The sequence below is a fragment of the Papio anubis genome, chromosome 15 (genome assembly GCF_008728515.1).
Source record: "Papio anubis isolate 15944 chromosome 15, Panubis1.0, whole genome shotgun sequence".
Taxonomy (NCBI): Eukaryota; Metazoa; Chordata; class Mammalia; order Primates; family Cercopithecidae; genus Papio; species Papio anubis.
The window spans coordinates 75,691,816-75,716,836 of record NC_044990.1 but is presented as its reverse complement, the minus strand read 5'-3'; the positions used below and the strand labels follow the sequence as shown (position 1 = coordinate 75,716,836).

The following is a 25,021-nucleotide window of genomic DNA, read 5'->3' as shown; positions in this document are numbered from 1 at the left end:
CATAGGGTGGCGTTCCAGGTCATTCACAATTTAGTCCATGTCAAGTACTCCTTAGACTACACTCCATGCTCCAGAAAAACCTGCATGGGTGCTTTTCAGGTGCACACAATGTGATTTTATCTATCCTTCAAGGCCATGTCAGATGTTCTCTCCTCCAGGGAGCCTTCCCTGACTGCCTCACTTGGATGGCAGTAATCTCACAGGCACCTTATACCTCCCTTGTGGCATAATACCTTCACCATGGTGATTTATTCACACATCTTACCTGTCACGGTAGAGTATAAATTCCATGAGGGGAAAGGAAATGGGGAAGACTTAAGAAATAATTTTCTCCTCATCCACTATCTTTCATACATTTCTTTTTCCTGCAAACTTTTCTATAGCCAATGAAAGCTTCATTAAGGAGAACACATTTGCCCTGGCAGAGAAGGTCCTTAAATTAACAATGCCATCAGCTCCTTCCCACTGACAAAGGGCCCCTCACCATGCACGAGGCAATGCTCGTCCATTGTTTTAACAAATCTTCACAAAAATCCTGAGAGGTGGGCACAAGAAACCAGAGGTCCGATGAATTTGGTAACTTGTGCTTCGTATGGGACCCCAGGATTCAAATCTGTGTTGATGACCCACAAGTTTTGGATTCCTGCCATCCTTAGCCATCCTTATTTATTTTTTGAGATCTGCAATCCCCTGACTTAACCATACTAATGGGCTAGTCTAGGGTTACACAACCAGAAAAGGGCAAAGGGCTTTGTCATCTGCTGTCCCCACGCTCTTCCTTCCTTCCATTTGTCTTGACTGCCAAATAGAAGAAAGAAAAAAAAAAGTCCCTTAAGCAAAGCTTTCATGCATTTGAATAAAATAAAAATAGGGAGAAACAAGGAACAACGAGATGTTTTGTATATAATGACAAAGTAACTGTTATTACTGTCACCATCATTATTGTTTAACACTGATCATGTCCTTTCAAGGTTCTAATTCGAAGCATTAACTTCCTTCTGGTCCAGGGTAGAATGGTAAGATGGCTATCATGACCCTTCATGGTTCTGATTATATTTGGGAACAGAGACCACTGCTGGAAGCCCAGAAGGTTCCAGAAGAGAGAAATGAATAAAAAGTGGAGGTCCAAGGGGGAACAGAATAAAAATATAGGACTATATTCCCACGGGCTTTCACTTTATCTTGTAATACAAAGTACAAGGTAGCCAGCTACATTTTAAAAACTTTTTATTAAAGACAAAAAAAAAAGACCACATATCCTGTATCCAGCCCACTGGAGTTTCACAAAGTGAACACATCTGTACATCTCACACCCAGATGAAGAAATAAAATATTAGCAGAGCTCCAGGAGCACCCCCTCCAAGCTTTCAGACACTACCCCCTTCCCCAAGGGAAAGCAGGCTCCCAGGACTACCTAGCTGACTATATTTTAAATTAACCCCTTCATTCTGGCCAGGACAGCCTGTGTTCTTCTGAGAGAAAGCTATTCTGGCAGCAACTGTCACTTCAAAGCAGGGGGGAAAATAAAGTGTGTGTGAGGGAGTAATTTTGTGTGTAGGAGAAAAGTGTTTCTAATTTTCAGTCCTGAAAATGTGAGGGGAAGAAGGAATACGTGAAAAAAAAAAAGAGGGAAATAAGTCGGTAAATGCAGTCCTCGCTCTGCCTCCACCATTAGGAGCTGGAAGGCTTCCAGCGACATGCCATTTTGAGCAAGGAAGCAAACACAATCGCCCTTCTCCACCCTTCCCAGCCTCCGCCGGGGCAGGTCAGCTCCAACGCCCATCACCGTCAAATTTGCGGATAGGCTGACGGTTATTATTTAATGGCAACATGTTCACTAGAAGGCTGATAGTGTATTGAACATATGGTTCTGATTTATTTTTTCTGTTTGTAACCAGGGAGCAAGATGGGGAGCGTCAGAAACCTAACTCCAGGATTTGCTGGGTTCTCCCAAACTGTAACTGGAACCTCGCTCCCAGGCCGATGCCCCTCTTGCCTCCGCAGCTCTGGGGTCTAGGGAGGAAGGAGCCACAGAGGGTTCGGACAACGGCACTGACTGATCCCAGAGCAGGACTCCATTCTGTTAACCTGACAAAGGGCACAAGCTGCACCGACATGTTTTGCCTCCACTTTCTATGCTAATTTATCAAACTGGAAGAAAGAGATCAGAACATCAAATACAAATCCACAGCCGCAATTAACTCAAGACCTAACATGTACCTGGGTAAGGGGACTCACAAGAATTCAGGTATCTACAAGGTTTTAAATGGCAATGTTTTCTAACTTTGTATCTTGGGTTATGGGTCATCAATGTTTCCAAAAATAATCACTCCTTTCAGTTACATTTTCTGATCCATTATTTAATGAGGTCTGGGTTATATGACATCGGTGTCACCCTGAGTGGGGAAAACTCACGCTCTTGAGTGGTTAGCTAGAAAGCTGGCAATTTTTGTTAAAAAGGCAAATTTTTAGCCTGGCAAAACGTGGTGGCTAGGTTTATAGGGCATGAATAAAACCAATACTAGTACAGAGGGGGAAAAAAAGGCAGCGTTTGTGAGAGAATAGGGGCCTGGGGATCTCTAGGTTAAATACCAACTCAAGTCTGAAAGCTTCAGATCAGGTTCTGGGCTTTCTCTACATGAAAACGTGGCCACCTCGTACAGAAATGGTTCAACACCCCTCCTCACCCTTCCTTTGTTTGCTCGGTGTGTCCCTAAGTAGGCCTGGGTGGATCTGAGGGACAAAATCCTTCCTGGCTTCTCCTTCTCCGAGGAAGGAGGGCAGGTTAGTGCAGCCTGCTGTTGACTGGAGCTGGGATTAATTAGTTCCTCCAGTGACCTTGGCACCTACTGATGGCGAAGTATGTCTCTAAGCTGCTGAGAGCCGCAGAGAAACTCAGGAGGACTGAGCGCTACTGCTAAAATGATCGTTGAGCCAAAAAACATAGACGACAATGAAAGAAAACCAAAAATGTGTACCTTATCTCTAAACACTGCCTGAGTATGTTATTCAAATGGTTGATGTGACGAAATACCTCTATCTATCTCTGCATGTATGTTTATTTAAATCTCGATCGATCTTTCTGTTGTCCTTGTGGGTAACTTTGCAAGCCAGTGTCCCGTACATTGCCAGGGATGTTTGGAGGGGGCTGTGACCTGTGGTTGGGACTGAAAACAATTTTAAAGCATTCTGTCATGCAGTTGTGGAAGCTCATCTGTCCCGCCACACTTTACCTTCATCTCTTCACTCCCCACCACCGCCCTACTGTGCTCAGGCCTGAACAGAGCTGAAAGAAGTTAAAGAGCCCCGCCTCTTTCTCTTATCATAGCTGGTTCAAGGTTCAATTTGAGTCAACAATGGGTCAACACTGCAGAGAAGCTCAGTGTCTTGGGTTGCATAAATAAAGGTATTCTGTCATGAATTAGGGAGGTGCCATAATGGTTCTGTCAGAGGAATTCTGACATCTTCAAATACATGAAGGGGTTCGCCTCCTAAAGAGACACTTGATTTGCTTAGGGTTACTCCAAAGGCCTGAACAGGGGTGAAGAGTGCAGGAAACAGAGTCCCATTTCATTTCAGCACGAGGAAGAATTTTCTAACAAAGTGTTATGGCTTGTATGTGCTATGGGGTCGTGATTGTCCGGTCAGTAAAGGAAGATACACGATAGATGGAAAGAGCTTGTTAGGGCTGGGGAAGAGGGTAGACAGGAATTGTGCCAGATAATCCCTCAGATGCCTTCCCACTTGGGATTTCCTTCTAGTTTCCACCTTATATTTGTGTTTTTTGTCAGTTGGGTGGATCTCCAAAGAGTGGCGTGGGGGGGCTGTCAGAATCCTGTGTAATGTGAAAAAGTTATTCCATTGACTCTAATGTGTCTTCCCACAGCAAACCACCATTCTGGTACCTGAGTACTCAGGAGAACAAAGAAGCAGCTGGAGTAGCACGTGTTGTGGGAAGTAAGTAGTTAAAAGGACCAAAGCTCTTTGCTGGTCCCAGCAGCCCCAGAGGCAGCCAGTCCCTTTGATCCTGCCTCTTAATTGCAGCCTACTTGCACCAGGGAACTTTAAAGAAAAAAAAAAAAAAAAAAAACCAGGGAAACTCTAGAGATAGAGCTTGTTTGTTTCCTGAGGGGATGGTCTTTGTGGAGGCTGCCAGGAAGCTGATACTTGAGGCTCCAAATGATTGGTTTCCTAAGGGGGAAAATAAATAGTCCCTTCTACCAGCTAAGAGTCAGGTGTGACTAGAACCCCAGAAATATGAGGTATCTACGTGTGTCATTTAGTAGGGGTGCTGGGTACAGACTTGGAAGAGAGAACGGGACGTGAGAAAAGCAACCATGGGCTAGCGCAGGAGCAGGCAGAACTCTAGAAAAAGAGAGCCTGAAGCGAGAGCATCAAAGAAGACGGCACTGCACAGGAAGGGAAGTGGAAGAAGAAAAGAAATCTCTAAGAATTCTCATAGAGAGCAACAAAATCACAACAGCACAAACATTTCACTTTGGAATAGGTCTTAGAGTTGATAACGAGCTTGTACCTATGACATGTATTTAAGGTGTCTAAACGTTGAGATCCATCAAGTTGTTTAAGTTCATTCAATGTACATGCACACACACACAGACACACACACACACACACACACAGTCAAGAGTAAGAAAAAGCCCAACAAATAATCACAGCAAATAGTGGAGATGATGCCCTAGCTATCCTTGGCAATATACCAAGTCCCTTTGTGAGGAGGGACTCCTGGCTAAAACTGAACTCATGCCTGCACAGTATGCCAGTAATTGCTTGTTTATGTCTATTTAGCTACTTAGTGAGCTCTACCAACAGTACTTACAACTGTCAGGGAAGTTTTTCTAAAGCAAACCCTTTTTGTTGCAATCCCCAAGTAAGCACTGGTGGACAAGGGCTGCGTGTTTCCGTCCTACCAACTTGAGTTTCGCCCCTTATTCTGTAACCTTGGCAAGTAATTTGATCTCTCTAAGCTTCATTTTCTTCATGAAAAGGTTTAACTGAGTTGATATGCATAAAGCTCTCAGCAGAGGAGGACTTTCCCTATAGTAAGTGCTCAATAAATTCAATAAATGTTAGTTCTGTTTCATTCCTAAAAGGTTATTGGTAAATTAAAAATGCATAAAAATACCGGCCATCTGTGTGCGGACTAAATGAGCATCTGGGTAGGGGAGACTTCCTCTAAATCAGTTTAGCTTGACTCCTGGTTCTAGGAAAGAGGGGGCCACATGTGGGACACACAGGAAAATGAGGCATCTGAAAGGAGGGAGGACAGACAGGGGCACGAGATGGAAGACCTATAACAAGGTATGAGACTCAACAATCAGGCCTGGACATTTCACTTAAGCTACTTCATTCGACAGCTGTCTCTTCTCACAATGTCTTCGTTTCTGTTACAAGACTTTAAAACTAGCATTTTTTAAACTAATGCAACGTTAATGGCATATAACCCTTCCTCTCTATCCTTCATATTCTTTGGAGAGACGGAGGAGAGAATGGCATTATCTACATCTTAGGGAATGAATGAGTGTGTCAGAGCTCCTGGACCTAATTCACCAAGGGTGTGAGGACTCAAGTAGGCACGTCAGACTTCCAGGCTCCAGTTCTGACCACCATCTAAAGAAAAGGAATCTAAGTCTGGTTTATAATGCATATATTCCTTAGGATAAAAAAACAAACTCTGGAGCAGACAGATAAACAAACACACCAGCCTTCCCTGGAGGCAGTAACCAAATCTCTTGGGGAAGTTGTCAGAGTCTGTGTCCACAGAGAAGACAGACATCTTGGGAATGGGGAGATATCCAGAGACAGGCTGTGTGTAGCCACAGAACTGCTTATAGCTGCTGAAGTCCCTGCTTTCATGCCTTCAGCCCCAGCCACATCGGTGCAAGGCTGGTGGGATACATCAATTCAATCTCAGCTTCACTCTGAGGCTGAACAGCCTGGAAAGACCTACTGAACAGCCTAGAAAGACCTATGTGTGGAGGAGGTAGGTTCCAGTCTCCAGACCACCAGAAGATCCTCCAAGGAGCCATCCCAGACCCAGTGATCCGCTGCCACTCACATTGTGGCAGTGACACTTACAAAGCAGTCATTGTATTCTGGAGCCTCCTGGATGAACAGCAGCTTCATCACCTGAAGCCTGTTACAAATGCAGAATCTTGACCTCAGCCCAGCCCTACTGAATCAGAGCCTACATTTTTACTAAGATCCCCAGGTGATTCATAGACACATGAGAGTTTGAGGAGTGCTGTCTGGTCACTTATGGTAGGCGTCTGGTGTGAGGGCATCAATCCATTTGCATATTTCAAGTACTTTCTCATCATGAAAGGCTATTTTCTTCCGAGAAGTCCTTATGGCTGGGTTCAATTGAGAACTGCTAGAATCAGAAATAAATGAATCGCCAGGGTCTTTGAGAACAGGATGACCAGTGTCAAGTGATATCTCCAATCACCCTGGAATTACTGTTCTGACCAGTAACATCCCCAAAATATATATATTTTGAGAGATAGATGCAGAAGTATTCATAATTATTGGTTTTAAATACTGTCTTTGCTTATTCGTGAAGATCGACTTTTAAGAAGTCAACTGTATATATAAGAGATACAGCTACGAAGGTTCCCTTGACTATCTAATATTCTGTGGCTCTACACAAGACTCTGAACCAATATTTGCCTCCAAAAGGACCATAGCCAGAAACCCTTGCCAGAGAGGGAAAGCTATGTGCAGGAGAATAGTTCAACCCAGGAGACTACACTGTTTTCTCATGGAATCCTGGAGACTAGGCTATGGTGCTTAATAGTATTGGTCATTTATTTTTTTAAAACAATTTTGCTCCTTTGTGGGTATTTTTCTGATTCTCTGCTAGCTCTTATTCTCTTTGGGCCCTTGCTGTGTTCCCCAAGATTCGTCCTTGGTCATTGCCTATCTCTGTTCGTGCTGCCTTCTTTCACGAGGTGTGGGCTCCAATGGCTTCCACTATGGCTTCAACACAGGTGTGTCACGAGCTTGTATTTGTAGCCTGTCATCCAGGCTGTTCTTCATTCCCACATTGTCAAATGTTTATGAGACATCTCCACTTGAATGTTCCATCATTAGCTAAAAACACCATTCTCAAGTCTAAAAACTCATCATCGCCCACCCTCCTTCAACCCTATTCCCATGTATCGGTCCCTTTTTCAGACCTCTCCCATTTCTGTCAGGGTACCATTGATATCACTCCTCCTAGAATTTCTGCAGTGGCGTGATCTCAGCTCACTGCAATCTGTCTCCTGGGTTCAAGGGATTATCTTGACTCAGCCTCCTGAGTAGCTGGGATTACAGGCATGCGCCACCATGCCTGGTTAATTTTTCTATTTTTAGTAGAGATGGGGTTTCACCATCTTGGTCAGGCTGGTCTCGAACTCCCGACCTCAGGTGATACACCTGCCTCGGCCTTCCAAAGTGCTGGGATTACAGGCGTGAGCCACTGTGCCCGGCCCAGTTTGGCTCTTCTAAGCTCTCACTACCTTCTAGTATTTTTCCTTCAAGATGCCTTTTGGATTTGCCCTTTCTCCTCCATTTTTCCTGCTAATGCAACCCTTTTCCACTTTGTGCCTGCAATATTGTGAAAGTTTTCTGGCCGGTGACATCACTAGTTACAAATGTTCTGACCTCTAACCCTATCTTACAAGTCCCAATTAAATCTTTATAAAGCATTAGATGTGATGTTATAGGTAATGAAATTAAACTCTTCCACAGGGCCCTCCAGCTGATTCATATCCTGACTCCACCCCCTCCATCTAACTTTATTCCCCACTGCTCCCTAACACTTCATCCCCATCTCCAAGGTCAAAGTTCCTCCCTGGCCCCTACACCACATCATGCTATTCCTCCTTCCTGAGATTTTGACCACCGGCCACTCCAAACACTTTTTATCATACTTTCTTATAAGAATTTTTTTTTAGATCAGAAACAACCATTAAAGATGGCTACTTTATAAATATTATACTTGCATAACCCTACTAATATGTTATACACATTATCAAACATCCATGAAAACTGACATTTGTAAAGGATGAGCTAAATCATATATAAGATGGAAGTTCACCTATTTCCTTGCCAAGTGAATAATCTTGCCCTTGACCTGGGGTGTGGACATACCACATTAGAGACATGGATCCAGACCAAATACATCCATTCAGACCCAAAGGAGGCAGCTCTTCCTGCAGGCAGCCTTATCTCTTACTCCCACCCCAACTGAGCTCCACTTTCCTGAACTCTCAGAACATTGAAAATTATATGTAGTAAATCATTTAGACAATATATATTGCATCAATACTTTAAGTCTGATTAATTGAAGCTTGCATCTAGGATGCCAGAAATTTATAGATTTTTAGAATAATTCAATATCTTAATTAAAAATATTACTGTCTTCTCAGAATTGCTTGGGTTGGGCTCTACTCAATTATGCAACATCCATTACAAGAAAACTCCAAGTCAGACTGAAGTTTAATTTCATTTGTCTCATTAAACATCACACACATGGATTCCCAGAGGTTTGAGGACTACTTTTTCTACTTTTTTGGCCAATGAGACGTTTAGCACATTGCTTAACCTTACTCAATTTGAGTTTTCATTGAATCTGTAAAACAGGGGGCAAAATGTGACCATTAAAAGAGATAATAGTCCAGGCACAGTGGCTCCCGCCAGTAATCCCAGCACTTCAGGAGGCCGAGGCGGGTGTATTAACTGAGGTCAGGAGTTCAAGACCAGCCTGGCCAATATGGTGAAACCGTGTCTCTACTAAAAATACAAAAATTGGCCAGGTGTGGTGGCACACGCCTGTCGTCCCAGCTCCTCGGGAGGCTGAGGCAGGAGAATTGCTTGAACCCCGGAGGCCTTTGTGCCTGAATGCCTAGCAGTCAGAGCTGAAAAAGCAAAGCGAATCAACCTGTCTTCTTGCTCTGCCTTGGCATCCAGGCTGCTGATGGTCCCAAAGTCTAGTCTCAATGCACACACTATCCATGAAGGCATTTGGGGACATGCATCTGCACCCCCAGGGACAGTTCTAAGTTTTTCCTGTCCTTCAAAATTCAAGTGAATTCGCTGCTGAAAAAAAAAAATCAATAAATCCAAGTTTTAAAAATCCAGTTTATAACGCATCTCCTCCAGCAGCTTTACCCAGCCCACCCTTGCCAGAGTGCCCTAAGTTTAGACTCCCACTTTTTAACTCTATTTGAACTGCTAATTAAGATAATGCCTGTGAATGCCCTTTGTAAAGTGTAAGAAACTACACATATGTTAATTTTCCTTCTGAAGACATTTGAGTGCTTAACCATCCTTATCGCATTTGTACATATCTTGTTTCCTTGCTATTGTGGATTGCAAACGGCCGGCCACAGCATTTTCAGTGTTCTTGACTCCTCCCTTTTTCCTCTGAGGTCATGTACCACCCTGGAGCTCGTCTACAGCAACCAGCTTGCATTCAATGCCCATAAACCTTGGACCTGCCCATCTGTCTGCCAAGACCCATGCCTGAAAGAGTGCTGTAAACGTGGCTACATCCTCAGCCTCCTCTCTCAGCTCTTCCCCAGGCATATGTCCCTAAACCTCGTAGCTTGTCTGTGCCCAGAGAATACACATTAACTGTGATGTTAGGGTAAAACAAACAAACAAACCCAAAACTTAGTGTTTCAAAAGGAGATAGATAGATAGATAGATAGATAGATAGATAGATAGATAGATAGAGATATATATAGATAGATAGAGTAACTCTGCTTTTAAGAAACAAGGGGGAAAGTGAAATTCTGCAGAGTCAGAAAACAGGTTTCCTTGCTAGAGATGGAGACAGTGAGATAAAGGCATGGAGGCTTCCCCCACACCCTGCAGCTCAGAATTGTGGGACACGGGTCTAAGACTTCCCGTTGCTGGCTGGTATTTACAGCTTTTTAGATGATATGCCCGTTTTCCCCAGGCACTTTGGGGCCAAATCTCAGTGTGCTGAGACTCAGAAATTGTTCTCAGTAGCTTCATATTTTGAATTTTTTTGCACCATTCTTATCTGTCTATTGCTCATCTGACATCTTTATATGTTATTTAAGCAGTACTTATCTGGAGAAATATAACAGAGGTCAAGAAAGTACATACATTTAGATATCTAAAACTCAAAACTCCATCTCTTGTTCTCCCCCCAATCACCAAAACTGCCCCAAGCCTAAAATTAATCTGATGGTTAACAATGCTAAATTAATATTAGCCAATAAAGTTATTCAAGTCTTTGAAACTTACAATTTTGCATCATTTATTTTTGTATACACACACAAAGGCAGGTATTAGGTTACTGAGTTGGGTTTCTCACCAAATAGCAAAAGCCAGGGAACCCCAGAGGTGTTTAATAAACACTTGTTGACTGATTGATGGAATATACTACCTAGGATAATTCAGACAATGCATTCTTTGTCAAAACACTAAGGTAAATTATTGAGTCCACTTTTATTACCAAGCGTTTCTGCTGTATTGCAGAGGACAGGCCTGCCCAAAACTTGTCCATCCGCCTCAGAGCTCAGGTTTACAAAATAAACCCTTAGGCCTTACCTTTCACACCTGGTTTTTACTCTCGGCAGAGGAGGCCCGGACTGGTCTCCATAAACAACTGTGTAGTTGGAGCCGTGTCGTTGGAGGCCCAGGCCTGATGCAGACCCAGCCACCTTTGGCTCTTTACTATGAATATTATCACGGCTGCAAAAAATAGTTTGTGCACATTTTTTAAAAGAAAAAAAAAAACTGAGCAGAGCATAAAACTGGAGAGAAAAATAGTATGTGAACTAATTTACAAAGCCCAGCTAAGTCTTCCTGCCTCACTCTTCTGAAAGAAACCAAAGCATTAAAATATCAAGCTCTTTGCTCTCCACAGCAGTGGGCATCCATGCCCATCCAGTTGAGTCGACCCTTCCAGAAAGGATGCCCGGGCCCATGACACCTTTACTTCTCTTTGCAGCCATTTCCTGCCATTCTTTGCTAGGCCTTTAGCTTGGGTCTTGAGCAGATTTTGTGAACAGGGCAAACTGTCCTCTCTACTGTTCTGCCATGCCCCAGGGGTTCTGTGCTCGCCTGGCCTGACTCTTGACCTGCAGCTCTCTCTGGGCTTTCTTGCTTGCTGATTTTTATGCCCACAGCTCCCTACCTTTCTGTAACCCCCCCTTATCTCCACTGCCCACCTGTCCAACTAGAGTTGCCAGGTTTCTCTGCTCGGCACGATCCAGCCAGCTCTGACATGTAGCTGCACCTGAAGATGGTAAAGGCCCCCAGGCCCCCAAACTATGTTTTCAACAACCAATATATCTTGTAGTTATCCACCTTTTCCTGAATCAGAATCCTTCACCCCTTGCAATGTTGCCAACCTACTTCTATGTTGATAATGTGTTTTGTCATTTTGGAAATGTAAACAAATCAGTATACCTTCCTTTTCATCTTTTTCTTGTTATCAGTAGGAAAGTATAGGAAAAAAGGAAGAGAAAATGCATGCGAGATTGAACCTACTTATTCTACTATATGGAATTATCTTAAGCTCAGCATCTAAATCCTCTTTTCCCAATTCTTGCTTGGAATCTTGAGTACCTGATCTTGAATTTCTGTGGCGCTCCCTGAGCGCGGGACTGGCTGGTAGCCATGTGATATTGATTTGTTTTCACCATAGCAACAGCAAATTGAAACAACTAGCAGAGAGAAGGCAGGCTGTTAACCAGTAAAGCTACCTAACCAGTATATTTCACAAGCATATTTTTTCTCCTTCCCTCCTGTTTTTTCTCTTATTTACTCCACTTTCACAAATTTAACACAAAAGTCAAAGGAAAAACAGCATTAAATGTTTTGGGCACTACAAGGCCTATGGCCAGAATAGTGTGCTTTGCAGAGCTTCTAGTATATCAGACTAGATCAATGGAAAAAATGCAAACAACAACGCTTTGATTTCCTTGGAAATTTCATTTGTTGAACTAAGAATAAATATCCCTAAAAAATTTACATGAGCACAAAGTAGAATGAAGGGTTTTGTGTATATGACTATGTATCTTAATACCCTAAGGCGTTTGCCAACAGTTTCCTAATACCGAGGTTTTATCCCTTTGTACTTTAAATAGCTCAATGTGCCCAGAGACAAACAACCTTTTTTTTTTTTTTTTGGTAAAAGGTTAAGGTCTCAGAATGCTAAATGATGAGGGAAAGTGTAGCAAGTATGATTCAATTCTATTAAAAGATAGAAAAGGTAGGCACTTGCTCAAAACTACGTGAGTAGTCGGAGAGGAGACACAAACTAGCTTTGGGAACTCCGGGGAACTCCAATGTGCTCCAATCAAAATCTTTTTTAAAAGATTCCTTCGTAATCGTTACCCTTCCCCCGATCTCTGTGACCGAGGTTGCCACCTGTGACATGGATTTGCAGCCTGCAGTATTGTACTTCCCCTGCTCGGGGCCATCTGTGCTAGGACATGATGATTTCTCTATGAAAACAGCTGTTCCCACCATCACAACCAGCCTTGAACTTGGTGGCACAACCTGGATCCTAAATAGTGGCTCTGAAGCAACTGGGAATAGGGCCCCGGGGACCATCCACCTAGGTGGCAGCGCTGGGCTGCACCGAGGGGGAGTCAGGCCAGAAAAAGAGCTGTGCCCTGCTCCCTGCTGCTTTTTGCCAGCCCAGCCAGAAGCCCTGCAGACAACCTCTGCTGACCGGCCCGACATGAGGCAGGTACGAGAAGATGCCCTATTTATGAGGGAGACAGGTTTACAGTTTACAAAAGACAGGCGAAAATATAAAGACATAACTTAAGTCCTGCCAACGGGGAGTTAGAATGTTCCTGGCCAGGACATAAAGAAATATTCCTCTCCACAAGCTCGAATAAAGGAACACACAGCAGAAATAGTTGGGGGATGACGTCAGAAGTTCTGGGCTAGTGTCCTGCACTTCTCCTTGAAAGTAAAAACAGTGGGTCTAGAAGAATCTACGTGGCATTGCCCTTATTTAAATGAGTAGTTCTGCTGCTCCTTGCAAAACAAGTAGGATAGCTGAAGAAACTTCCTCTTATTTAAAGATTATAAGAACGTTCCCCCTGCCTTTTTTTTAAAACCTTATTGTCCCCAAAACGCACACATTACCCAATTAACAAATAGCTTTCCACTTAACCTTTGTCTTTTAAAGGGACAGTAATGTTTCTTGAAGAACATTCAAGGTGGTGGTGGTTAGGCAAGTCAGATTTTTTTCTTCGCTTCAGTGCTTGCTAACTATTCTAAAAATGTTACACATTTATTGTAAACACATGCTTCCGAGGCCTAACAAAAAAGCACAGTTTCCTCATGCCTGGCAGAAATTTAAAACGGAAAAGGGCAGAAAGAATTCTTTAGCAAATACATCCTTTCCTTCTCCTGGGCCAAGTGTGTTAAAAATAAATCTTCTCCATCATTTCTCACTGCTGCTTCTCAGCGAGAAAGTTGATATGGTTCGGCATAGTGAAAACACAGCTTTAAAAGCTAGCCTGCCCTCATTAAATTATTCTGCTGGCTGTGTGTTCTCATTAAAAATGCATAAAGATCAGATAATTGCAGTAAGCATTATTAACCCAGCTTTACTTTTGAATATAATGGTTCCACTTTTAAGCTGGAAACAAAGACTCAGACATGCCAGGAAAAGAAATGTAAACATTGAACTACAGTATCGAAAACTTGCCAGAAAGCTACCTCTTGCTAGGTTGTTAAAAATGTGCTTTTGAAACTCAGTTAAAGCTGTAGCATTTTAGAGCTAGGTAAGTCCCTAATTTTTAATAAATAGACACATACGTTTGGTCAAACATCCAACCGATGATTATTTACCATGAATTTTTTTTTTAATCCTTAATTGCAAGTCTGTTTTCAAATAATAGGATCCGTGTAAACTTTATCTATTTGGGAACTAGCTATGGCAATATGACAATTTTTTTATAGCAAGAAAATAAGATTGCGCCGAAGAATTAAAATGGTTTTTAAAAAATAATGTAATAAATGAATCGATTCTTTGCATAAAAACTCGATTTCGTGCCTCACCCCAAACAGGCGGCATAGATTCAAGCTTTGCCATTTCTTTTTCTCAAATCAAAATGTTACGTAAAACTCCAGGGTCCCCCGCAAGTATTACATTTGAATTAGTGGAATCCAGTTTCCCTGGCTCCCCTAAGCAGCACACATGGAATGCAGCATACTGCAGCAAACTCTTTAAACATTCAAAAAAGGGGGGCGATTCTCCTACCTTGTTTAGCTCTGCCTGTCCTTCCCATTTACAGTAACCCCAGGAACATCTGGCAGAACCAAGTGGCCGAGGCTTCTCCACCGCATCATGAGGAAGAAACTTCCATGTAAATAGTTCTCATTCCCTGTTTATTGTACTCTGAAAGCCGCCTGCCGTATCTGGAAAATTTTACCTTCAGATGATGAAGCAAAGACAGTCTAAACTCTGTTGCTGTAAGCTGCAAGCCCTTCCTTCCGACAAATCCCTCCCAGCCCGGGCCAGCCAATCCCCAGCCAGCTCGTCAGCCCTACTCGTCTGAAACTGGCCCTAATAGGATGACTGACACAGTAACACAGCACTTGCAGTGTGTAAAAACAGTGCATCCATACTGATGAAAGAGGAATTTCCCTCTCAGAAGAAAGCAATCATAGCACCAAGACAAAGTGGCACATAATTGGCAGAGCAGAGAGAGGGGTAGCTCAAGAAAACACCCTTGAAGACAGCCAGCTCGGAGCCAGGAGCTGCACCGTGAACACTTTGGAAAATGTGAAACTCCGCAGATTCCAAAGAAATCCAGGTTGTACATGAAACTGAAGTCCTTGGACTATCTGACAAAGCATATGTGTATATTTTGTAAAGGAAAAATAATTCAGTGTCTGCCATGGCAATTAATACCTTACAAAACATTTACGTATTTCCATTATTGGGGAAGAATGTGCTAGCCCAAGTGCGTATTCAAAATCAAAACATGCTTCTAGCTCTGGCACACACAGGTTTCCTGTATAACATCTGTTATTGCACTGGTTAATTACTGTGGCCCATTTATCTTTCGTCTAAGTTTTCAGACCACTTGGGACTTCGATTAGGGAATGCTGGACAATAAAATTGATATCTATACACTACCCTTTTCTACTCTTGGCAGGCACCCACGAGAGGATTAGGTGTGCCTTAACCATCTTAGATGCCATTTGATAAATACTGTGCATTGGCTTACATTGTCGTTAATGAAGCAATGATTATAGGAAGATGTTTACTGTTGAATGTATGTGGCACATGATCCAAGGGCCCCCATGAGGTGCCTGCCATTCCACAAAAGATGTTCTAGGAGGTGCTGGAGTTTCCTGAAATAAAGCAGAAGAAGAGAAAGGTTAGAAAGGGTTATTTATTTATTTATTTATTTATTTGCCAGTCTACAGCATTTCTGTATGCTTTGAAAACAAAAACATATGGCATTTAGCAAACACAATAAGCATACATTTTCCTTCCCCTAAATACAACATTTTAAGAAAAAACAAAAAAGTATGATGATTACATGACGAGACCAAGGCAGAACAAAGCCCCTATTCATCTGAAAGGTTGAACCCAATGCACTATTTTTATAAGCAACTGTTCAGTGCATCTGTAATGAAGCAACAGAATGAAATGGAATGCTTTCTTTTTATTTTGCCATTACATCTTAAAAACAATGTTTCATATAATTTCTAGGCTACTTTCTTCAATAACTACTATGCTTTATTCCCCTCAGTTTTTTATGCTTACATTGTCCTCCCCATGTAATGCTACCACATATCCTAACTTGCCGGCTTTCATCTACTGTAATACTTATGGAAATTTGAATTAGTTCTTTGGTCAAACAGGTAAAAACTACTTTTAATTATTAATATACTTAAACAGATTCATGATTCTCCTCTTCCGCATCTCCCTCTGATTCTGTCTTCGAAACTATCATTCCATGAATCCCATTCCTGAAACTTTAGTTACCTTTTGACACATTCCCCCATTCTCAGCCAGTGAAACTAAGCCTTGTTGATTTTCCCTCTCAGGTAAGCTAGAACTCTGACCTATTACCTGGAAAACACAAATGCTAACGAGACAGCCTCTGGAACTCAGGCCTCCTCATCTTCAAGCTCCCTTGCTGCCAGACGGGTTTTTAAAGTCATATAAAGTCATGTTCCTTTCACATTCAAACCTTTCTCTCTATAAAATCTGAATTATAGACTTTCAAGGGCCTTCATAATCTGGGCTCTCCCTTTCAACTCAACTTTTTCTCCACTGTTTTCCCAAGTGAACTTCCTGATGGAGTCATGCTTATTTCTGCCTTACTCAATCTTTACACCTCAGCTCACCTTTCCCTTTATTCTGTCGTGTCTTCTCTGGCCACATTACCCTCTCTGATGTTCTCTTGTGAAAGCATTCTGTATTGTTTATTGTACCAGACACTTTGAAACCCTTAACAATGTAGTCTTCTGTAGTTAGTTTGCCTAAGTTGATCTTTCCATCTCAGAAAGCAAGGCTCATGTTGTATATTAATTAAGATAATGCACACAAAACGTCTATGCAGTGACTGGCACATAATAAATGCTCACTAATGATAGCCATTCTTACTGGTATTTCTAAATGCATTGTTCATTGCAGTTAGCAAAATGCCATGCACAAACTTGCTGACTTCACAATTCCCATCTCAAGAACTGGTATCACATTCATCCAACTGCAGTAGCCAAAAACCTGGCAGTCATCCTTAACTCTCCTTCTTCAACCACCATTTGAAATCCATTATCAAATTCTTTCAGGTTTAACACCTAAATATTTAGAAATGTTTCACTTTGCTTCATCTCTCCCAATGACTTTGTCCAAGTTATCGGTGTCTTTTATCATGATGATTGAAATAGCCCTTAACTGGTCTCCTGAATGTATTCCTGACCCCTTCAAACCTTTTTTCACACTTCAGTCAGAACAGGAATTAACAGACAAGTCTAATTTTTCCGCACTCCTTTGTGTAAAACCTTTGCTATGGACTGAATTGTGTCCCCCTAACACTTGTACGTGGAAGTCCTAGCCCTCAATAGGAAGGTATTTGGAGATGGGATCTTTGGGAGGTGCTTTAGATCAGGTCATGAGGGTGGAGTCTTCATAATAGGATTCATGTTCTTCTGAGACACCAGAAAGAGACTCTTTCTCTCTCCCTCTACCACGTGAAGACACGCAAGAAAGCAGCTCTCTGCAAGCCAGGAAGGGAGACCTCATCAGAACCTGACCATTCTACACTCTGACATTGGACTTTCAGCCTCCACAACTATGAGAAAACAAACTTCCATTGTATAAGCCACCCAGTCTACGGCAGCCTGAGTTGACTGAGACAACCTTTAACTCTGTTTGGGCCGCTTTTAGGAAAAAGATAAAAGTCCTCAACATGAGCCATGAGGCTCTGTGCCGTCTAGCCCCTGCCTACTTCTCTAGCTTAGCCAGAGGCCGTCTGTTCAGGGAACCCTTCCCTGACCCACAGGATGAGTTCAGATCTGCTTCTTGTTTTCTCTCATAGCCCTGTGAACTCCAGAGCAGTGCATCTCAAATGTTAATGTGCATGCACATCCCCCAGGGGTCTTGTTAAAATGCAGATCCCATCTCCATAGTTCTTGGGTGGATACTGAAATTCTGCTTTTCTAACAAGCTCCCAGGTGACGCTGATGGCTGTTGTCCATGGACTATTCTTTGAGCACCAAAATGTTTATAGATGTTGTTTGCTTCATAGCACTTATTGCAGGGGATGGCTATACATTAATTTGGTTATTATTATTTATTTACTTAAGGTCTACCTTTGGAACCAGCCTGTTGGCCTCAGAAGTCACCATTGTCTCTCCACATCTAATCTAGTATGTTCATGGCACATGGTGGAGGCACTCAATAACACATGTATGTTAAATGACTTAATTGATGGGTATAATGTCCTACAGATCCAAGCTGGACTTATATTTTTTCTTTTTTCTCCTCTTCCTCTTCTTTCTCCTTTCCTCCTCCTTCTTTTCTTCTTTTTATATATCTACATAAGTTCCTGGAAACTCTGGATAGAAGCTTAATTTTTCTTGAGGTCATGACATGCTAAGTAGAAAGCAGAACGTTTGAGAAACCAGAGAACAAGTAACAAGAAGATGATCAACTGTATTCAAGTAAAGGAGGTGGCCAGAGGAGTGAAAATACAAAACAGAACCTTCAAATTTGCCCAATAGAAATTGTCAGTTGTCTTCTACAGTTTGATAAATGTGAGATCACTCCATCCTTTTATTTTAACTTCTAGGCCCAAATCTTTTTTTTTTTTTTTTTTTTTTTGTGACGGAGTCTCACTCTGTTGCCCAGGCTGGAGTGCAATGGTGCAGTCTCGGCTCACTGCAAGCTCCCCATCCCAGGTTCATGCCATTCTCCTGCCTCAGCCTCCTGAGTAGCTGGGACTACAGGTGCCCGCCACCATGCCCGGCTAATTTTTTTGTATTTTTACTAGAGACGGGGTTTCAGCGTGTTAGCTAGAATGGTCTCCATCTCCTGACCTCATGATCTGCCCACCTTGACCTCCCAAAGTGCTGGGATTACAGGCGTGAGCCACCATGCCCAGCCGGCCCAATTCTTCACCTAAATGTACCAGAGATGACTCATTTTTACCTTGTCCAAAACTAAAATCATTTTTTATTTGATCATTTCCCATTTCAGTGAGTGAAACCATCATTTCTCTTATGTTTCCCACTTTAGTAAAAGGAGCCACCATCTTTGATGCCTAATTCTTTATCATCACCAACAACCAAATGGTCCCATACCCTGTTAATTCTTGTCTCCAGAATCTATCTACTCCTCTCCATCTTTACTGCTGTGCCCCTAATTAAAACCCCCACCACCTTTTACCTCTTTTACCTGTTCCTTACTTCTCTGCCTCCAGTCTTGCCCCTCACCTTTCACTCCATTTACCACACCTCAGCCAAAATTATCTTTTTAAAAATGCAAATGTTATAATGCCATTATCTGCATAAACTCACTTCATGTCTCCTCATTATCTTCCAGAAAAATCCCCTGCCCAGTTCCCAGCTATCTTCTTTCACCCTCCTCTTGAAGTCACTTCCTTCCTACCTTTACATCCAGTATTATTAAACTAACTTTAGACCCTCAGGTGTGTCATGTCTTCTCTAATTTAGAGCCTGGATTCCTTCTTCGTGAAAAATCTTCTATTCCTTTCACACACATCTAACATCTTTCCATCCAGCAACACTCAGTGTACACGTCACCTTCTCCAGGAAGCCTTCTTTGCCCACCGTGACTCTCATGGCACCTTGACATTTTATTCGTCATAGCAGTTGTCACAGTATGTAGTAAACATGTCTTGCTTGTTTATGTACCTCACTAGAATCTATATGAGACTGAACCATGTCTTTCCTATTCATCAGTTTATCCCCAGTGCCTAGAACATGCACCGTATAATAGCAGACAGTTACTGAATAGTTGTTGAATGGTTAAATGGCACTGGTAATAAAGTGATAAGGACAGTCACAGGGCTTAAAAAACTGATAGAGAAACCATAGAGACATATATATTATACTGTATATAATGTGTAATTATTGTATATTATATAATATGTATGTTATATATTATATCCATACTATATTTTATATATTATGTGTATATTATATATTACGCATATACAACACATATATGTGTATATATGTATATATTACACATATACAACACATATGTGTATATATGTATATATTACATATATGTATATATTATATGCATATGATATATAATATGTATGTATTATGTATACATTATATATTATGTATATTATGTATATAATATGCATATTATATAGTATATGTATATTATATGTATGTGTAAATATACTACATATGTAGTAATATATATCCGTGCATGCACACACACACAAACACACATTCATGAATCTAAAGTTGAACTGGCGAAGGAAAAGAAGCAATAAATAAAAGCTGAAAGGCACAATGCAGTTATGAAATCATCTCCTTTGCTGGGCATACCAATGTTAGCAAGCTTATAGTCAAGGAGAAAACTAATCTTTGATGATGTTTAAAATCGTGGTGATTTCCTGAGAAACAAAGTCTCCCCTTGAATAGAAAAGAACAGGTGTCTTAGGACAGATGGAAGTGTTTGGTTTACTGGAAGAGATGGCCTGGCCCCTAGAAAGGAAGGAAAAATTGTTCATAGCAAGAAAGAGATGAGACAGAAAGGTAAGTTGCTGACGGGCCTGGTCTGTGATTATTCAATCTTAGGGCTATTTCTCTCTCAACATAATATTTCAAGCCTGTCTGGACTCTTTGTCCTTTAGTATGTACTGTTGTTTTTTAATTTTTTTTCTAGTTGTTTCATGTATAAACCAAATCATAAGCCCCTTGAGGGTACAGACCTTGCATTAAAGTACTTTTTGTCATCCACAATGCCGAGCATGGAGTGGGGCTGAATTCATTTAACTTGATTGATTTCTATTTAGGATTCTGGAGAAAATTTACATACTTTCGAAGAGATTGGTAATTTTTTTTTAAACATGTTGGTTGAAAATGCAGCAGGGAATAGAAAATTGGTTTTATAATTTTCAGAAAAAGTGATAGTGTTTTTTATTGAATTTATCACAAGAAATATCTACTGGTTTTTAAATTTTCTCCAGTAGGTCTAGGGGCAGAAGACGGGAAAATTAAGACTAACATTTTCTGAGTTAAGGAAAATAGGAGGAAGTAAACTACATGAAGCATATATATGAAATCATGTCTGAGACTCCCTTAGCATAGAACATGGTACATAGCAGTGCTCAATGTCTGTTAGCCACTATTTTTACTGCTACTATTATCATTATCAACATTATCATAACCCTTAGGGCTTAGAATCCTAGTCAGAGTGATTTCTGTATGCCAAAAAAGTGATAACTAATGTAGAGATTTCCAAACTTCCTTGCTTCATGACATTCTTGGTATTCCATAATTTTTTTCCCTGTGTTCCTAGGCCAAAAATAATACCTAATTGTTCCATTTATTAAATAGCTATATCCAAACACCTTAGTAAGTGCTTATGTTTTAATAAGTTAGTAGTTATATGAAAAGTAAATATTTGAAAAAAAACATTTTTCTTACATGCTTAACTCGAATTAGTTTTTAATGGATGGTAGCATGCCAATCTCAAAGCTTGCAATCGGATTGCAACCACAACTCTCATTTTCTTCCACGTTGCTTCTTGCATGGTAATTGTTTTTATCAGTTTAACAACTACTAAAAATCCAGCTTTGCAAAGATATATGTTACCATCAAAAGGAATGAAGTGTGATTCTATTGAAATTGTCAATTACCTTGAGCTTGTAGGTTGCACAGTGTCTGACAGATGTTGAGTATTGCTGTATTTCCTTAGAAAATGTACGGTAGCCCATGGAACCCCAGTGAGTTCACCACAGTTTCCTAGGGCACCTGAGAGCACAGTTTGGGAACCATGGCACTGAGGCAAAAGTCCCAATAGTTTGACCAATGTTAACTGTCTCATTGTTTTTCTGGTTTGATGGTCATATGGAGCCTCCTGTCCTAGGCCTAAGGGCATTTGAAGTTGCAGAGAGAAGGTCAGGTCAAAGGTTACAGGACATGCCCAGCCCTTAAGCTGTGGTCATATGAAATCCTCCAAGCCTATGAGATTGGGGTGAAGCCTATGGTTCTCCAGGATTGCAGATGTCTGTGGGCCAAAGAAAGAATACCCTGAGGCAGGGGCCGAATGATCTGCCCACAGTTGATGTGCCTGGGAACTTGCCAGGATCATTCACCTTTCCAGATGTTGAATTATAAATATAAATGCAAAGAGGAAGCAGCAATGAGCATTTCCCCTGTCACTGTCTTCAATAAAACTACAGACTCCTTTTGCAGCTCCTGCCTGCTATTCTTCTAGGCTGGCTGAGGGATCACTGTGCATCTGTCACTGTGCTCACTAGAATTTGCTCTTTCTCCTATAATGAAGGATGAGTATTCTCAGCCCCTTCTCCACCTCCTTCTATGAAAGTGGTGTTTCTGACAGAGAAGAATGTCCAAGCCTGAAAGGTGGGTCTCCAAGCTGCAGGTGGGGGCCATGATCTCCCTCCTGTTGGGATACTTGAAAGTAAGATTTTTTCCATCCATAGCCTTCTGCCCACCTTCTGACTGAGGGTCCAGGCTGAACAGGGGTCCAGTGGCCATTGGATGGAAGGACATACACTCTTGTGCTATACTTTTCCTTTTGTATCTGGAGCACTTACTGCCTTTTGTCAAAATTTATAATCTACTTGATACTCATTGTTAGTTGTCCAGTATCCAACATATGGGACTGACAATAAATATTTGTTAAACAAAATTTAGGAGGACAGAAATGTGGTACAGGATGAGTAGGAAATTGGGTTTGAGACACAAGGTCAAGGATTAGAGCTAATGTGGCATTTCTAAGGGGCTCCCAAGGGTCATTAAAGCCAAGTTTTAAAAAACCAGGAAAGAGTTGAAAAGTCAAAACTACCAATTGAGAGTATCACCTTGGTGTGACCAAATAGTGTGTGCTGTGGCAGAGTCAGGATTTTCTGTCTCTTTGATGCTTGATGAGCAGCTTAGATCCATACAAAGAGTTTTTAATGGAATCAAAGGGTCTTTAATAACCTCTTCTTTAGTGGAGTGAGAATAACGTAATTTGTTCTTCAATGATTCAGAAGTGGGTGGGTTCCAGCACAAAAGATTGTGATGATGTTGTAGGAGTCTCTGTAGCAGTGGAAGTAGGTGAACCTGCTGCCTGATGAAGACATCGTCATCTCCAAGAGAGAGTATGGAATGGACGTGGGGAATAGATGAAGCATAGCATGTGTGTTATTGTAGCGTGATGACAAGCTTGACTTTAAAAATTAAATGCAACTAGTTTAGATTTACTACAATATACTGTTCCTGAAGGAAAGACTTGTCAGTGCTCCTATTCCCCTCTCCATCTCTTTCTGTTTGTTTTAGAATCACCACCCTACCTAGATCCACTAGTTCACTCATCTGATTAGGGTTTATCACATGACTTGCTACGTGTTGGTTCCAATTGAAACATTCATGATATAAAGATAAGCAAGATGTAGATGGGATCCTGAGAATCTCACAGTATTTCACATGATCGCCAAAGTGAGATCTCTGGGCACTTATCTCAAATGTTTCTGAAGAAAATGACCCAGGGCTGAGTAAGTTTAGAAACTGTTGAAATCACTCATTAAATGTGTATTTTTACTGAAGGACCTCTCAGAGCCTTGATTCTGGGAATGTGCATTGCAAATTTCCAAGACGGGGTCTCTAGTTCACTGTGTCTGAGAATTAATTTTACCAGAGGCTCTTTTATTTTAAAAAAGAAATCTAACTAGTATGGTGTTCTTGGGAGTTATATTTTGGGAAACCCTGGTCCAAGTAAATTTTTTTTTTCCTGTTCATTAGACCATGTCCATCTCTGCTTCTGCCTGTCTTTCTTCACATTCAGAACTTCCCTCACTGTCTTCTGTCAACAACCATAGCTTCCAGATCTCCCTTTGTCACCTTTATTCAACCTCATTCAACTCAACCTCTTTTATTTGATGCTATATGTTCTTAACTTGACTGAGATCCTCAGCTTTACTCACTTGAGGCGTCTAGCACACCTCAATGCTACTTTCTATTTGTTTCTCAGAACCTTGGTTACTCCGGAAGTCCCTGTGGCTCCAGGATCTCCTGTCTGGACCAGATCTTTGCAGCAGCCTTTCTCCTCAGGCAAATCTTGGAGATGATTTGCCCAGGTTTTCTGACCAGCAGAGGGCCCTTGGTAGCTGTCTAGTTGACCTATGGGCATAACTACCCTTCCAAAGCTTAACCCTGTCTAAATTCCATGTTCCAGGAAAAATATCAATTTCTGGAAAATGTGTTACTCATCTCTTTCCTCCATCAAATGCTACTTATGACAGGCGCTTCTGGGGAGCTCACATGGTATTGGGGACAAGGGGAGGTTTCTATTTATTAAACATGTGCATAGTGATTATACCGAGTCAAGGACAATGCTATTGTGTGAAATCCATGACACTATTATTGTCTCAGGTTTACAGATGGGAAAACACCTGAATGATTAAGTAACCTTTCCGGGGTCGCGTAGCTGGAAGGTGGTGCAGCCCATTTACCCCATGCAGGCTGGCTTCAGAGGCCATGTTCTGTACTGTGACACCTCACTGGCCCTAATTGTAATAGAAAAAGTATATGGCAAATCAGAAGGTGTTAAGTGCAAAGAAAAAAACAAAAGGAAAAGAAGAATTTGGGCCTGGTAGAGGGGATCAGGCAATCAGGTGGAGCTGGGAGGGGGTAGCTGTGGCTTCTATTGCAGAGCCAGGACAGGCTCATGGAGAAAGCTCCCTCTGAACAGAGATGTGTAGGGTGAGGGAGTGTGTTTCTACCGTCAATGAAAAGAAATCCCTGGAGAAGTGTGTTCCAAGCAGAATATTCAAACCCCAAGAGCAATTCTGGAAAACGCTCATGTGGGAGGGAATTCTGCATGCAACCTCTCTGGCCTCCAGTTTGCCTGAGTCCCACCCCTTGTTTCTGAATTCCACTGACAGTGTTCTCCTTGTACAAAGGGCACCATCCATTATCGAAGGCCATAGAATGGTGGCTTCTGCCTGTCTTTCTTCACGTCCAGGACTTTCCTCCCTCTCTTTCCTGTATCAGCCACCATAAGCATGGAGATCTTTCTTTGACACCTTTAGATATTTCCCTATCTCCCCTTTCCCTAAATCCAATATACTGCTATCTCTTTCCCAGTAGATTCATCACACTATCTCGTTCCAATATCCATTTAGATCTCGGCATATAGTCTTGATAAATTAAAATTTCAAACTTACGTAAAATGTTCTGCCTATTCTCCCAAGGACATGTGCTATGTTTTATAATGAAATTTTAATCTTTATTTTTAAAATAATTTGTGCAAAGAGAAGGCATCTGGCTTTGTTTT

General features: G+C 41.6%; 1 protein-coding gene and 1 long non-coding RNA gene across 13 annotated transcripts in view; one reads left to right on the top strand and one right to left on the bottom strand.

Annotated features, from left to right (window-relative positions):
* MBNL2 (muscleblind like splicing regulator 2) overlaps positions 1–14,509 on the bottom strand; it is a 170,968-nt gene extending 156,459 nt beyond the window's left edge. For 4 of the 8 annotated variants that reach the window (XM_009192108.4, XM_009192106.4, XM_003914012.5 and 1 more), the window contains exon 1: positions 14,270–14,508. The gene's annotated coding sequence lies outside the window, so the exon portion shown is untranslated. Of the gene's footprint in view, positions 1–14,269 lie in introns of all 8 variants that reach the window. The other 4 variants (XM_009192105.4, XM_009192107.4, XM_009192104.4 and 1 more) reach the window with 3 other exon arrangements.
* Positions 1–25,021, top strand: part of LOC103879421 — a 235,636-nt gene that overhangs the window by 193,704 nt on the left and 16,911 nt on the right. For 4 of the 5 annotated variants that reach the window (XR_004178543.1, XR_004178544.1, XR_004178541.1 and 1 more), the window contains one exon: positions 1,899–4,063. This is a non-coding gene — a long non-coding RNA (uncharacterized LOC103879421). Of the gene's footprint in view, positions 1–1,898; positions 4,064–25,021 lie in introns of those variants that run through there. The other variant, XR_004178542.1, reaches the window with a different exon arrangement.